Source organism: Medicago sativa, chromosome 3 (assembly GCF_051527215.1).
Source record: "Medicago sativa cultivar Bolivia chromosome 3, Bolivia_mono, whole genome shotgun sequence".
In the NCBI taxonomy this organism is placed as follows: Eukaryota; Viridiplantae; Streptophyta; class Magnoliopsida; order Fabales; family Fabaceae; genus Medicago; species Medicago sativa.
Genome location: NC_140751.1, coordinates 63,745,682 through 63,748,099, shown reverse-complemented (window position 1 = coordinate 63,748,099; position 2,418 = coordinate 63,745,682).

Below are 2,418 nucleotides of genomic sequence, written 5' to 3'. Positions count from 1 at the left end.
TTTAGGATAATAGTAACCGGGTTCTAAAAAGGTTCCCAAGTTGCAACCTCTCCGACGTATCTCATGGTGTCACGAGACAACTCTCGCTCCATGATTATACGTGGAAGGTCTAACTTGAGTGTAGTATCGCGTGACGACTAAAACTCGAGACGACACTCGGTTTAGCCTCCGCACTACGTCCTAGAAAATGGCCATGGATGGGTTTGGTTATCTACGGTTCATAGCGTCATAGAACAATTAGAAGTAAAGTGCCTAAACGCGACAAACACGCGCCGACAACATCACCCCCAAAATGCCTCAGCTATGTGGGATTGATCGCATAATCCAAAACACGAGGCAACCCCCGGAATGAATTGTCGATTATATCCCTCCTAAATCCTAAGTTCACTCAGCCCGGGTGCAGGACTTTTGATATTCTCACCCCACACGTTTGCAAGAAATTAAACATTTATTCACATAGGAAAGCAATTAAAAGAAGCAAGTAAAAATACAAGCGCAAGCGTGGAAATAAAGACTAGGCGTAACTCTCGAAGTCCCCAGTGAAGTCGCCAGCTGTTTTATCTTGGTTTTCGGGTGTCAAACATTGATTACGTTTGAACCTTTTAAACCGGTGATATCTTATTTTTTCTTGGGAAGGGAAAAAGTAAGCAAAACCCTTGAGAATCGAGGTCCGGGAGTTGTTTTCGCTACGGGAAGGTGTTAGGCACCCATAACGACTATAGTAACCTATAGGAACCGTCTTTAACTTCTACGCGCGCGCTTTATTTTTAAATGCTATTTGGAAATGTTATTTACACCTAAGAGTTGCTAAATGAAGAATTTGGAGGGAGAAGAATGTGTTTGAATATTTATTTTATTTGAATTGAAGGAATTTTGTTCCTTGCCTACGTACCCGATTAAGGGATCAAATCCACCGTAGTTCTCTCTCAAAAATGTTTTTGTTTTTGTTGGTTGATTTTAAGTTTGAAAATTGGATTTTGAAGAATAGAAAGAGGCCTCAAGGGCATGAGATTGGAAAATAGTGAGGTTGAATTAGTGAATTGCAAAAGAAGTCAAAGTTTGATTATTTTCATTAAAATTTGATTAAGAAAATGGAAAAGAAAATACAATGGGATATTGGATCCCAAGGTTTATTTGGAAAAGGTTTGAGTGAAGTTGTTCACATTTGTTTGGAAAGTTGGTTTTCTCTAAGTATAAGTCCTAGGCATTCACCTAAACATACAATCCTAAACATACATCTAAACATGCATATTCTAGCTACTTAGTGATGTGTGTGCATGTGTCGGTGCTTGTGTCGGTGTACATCATTAGAGTCCATTGTCCTTTACATCATTGACCTAGTTACATTCTATGGCCTCTTTGCCAAGAAAATTAAAAGCATGGAAGTAAAATATTACAAGAATTCCTAAGTGTTTACATTCTAACTTTGGTACAAATCATATTGCAAGAAGAATAGAGATGAAAATGGGATGAAATGATGATGCTTATGGTGAATATGAAATATGAAATGAAAAGGTTAGTAGCATAAGGCAATATCAAAGGAAATAAAGCAAGAGAAGTACTAAGACGTAAAGGATAGAAAGTAAAGGCAAAAGAGTGCAAATATAGCTAAAATTTATTCATAAAATGCAAGAACCAAGTGACCTATAATTCTCACATTCCAATTACAATTTAAAAGGTCTATAATAAAGTCTTGGAATGGAAATTAAGGCTACATGATTTTCTTGGCATTTTAAAACAAACTTTGAACATACTTGCATTATTTAACTATTCAACTAACTTGCAAGCTAAGTAACTAATCAAAATTCATACTCATGCACTAATATCAAACACAAACAGTAGCTAAACCCTATGGAATCAAAAGGTATAGGTCACCAACATTCATCAAGCAATTGGAATTAAAATCAAATGAATTTTCATTTATTTTTAGCACAAAATGTCACAAAACATTAGGAAAATTAACCACATCATGCTCACCAATTTCTTTATGTAAAATTAACACTAAAAGGTCACATAATTGTCAAAAAACACTCATGAATTTCTTTGGAATTTTTTAAAGAGTTTTGATCACAAGAACATGTAAGATTTTCACAAGATTTATCAAATGTAGCAAACTATTGGAAAAATACTACATATTTTTTATCCAAAGTCAACACATAATATCATCACAAGAAGATCAAGAAACTAGTCAAAAACACATGAAAAAATACTTGGAATTTTTAACAAATTTTTGAGCATAAAGGTGTGCAAATAGCAAGAAACAGTGACAAGAATAGCAAAAAAACAGGGAAACACGCAGGAATCTAAGCCCAAACCCAAGCCCAAGGGAGGAATGGATCCTGGATCCTTCAGAAAACACAGAAGGCCGTTGGATTGATCCAACTGGATCAACCCCTAGATCTAACGGCCAGGACGCAA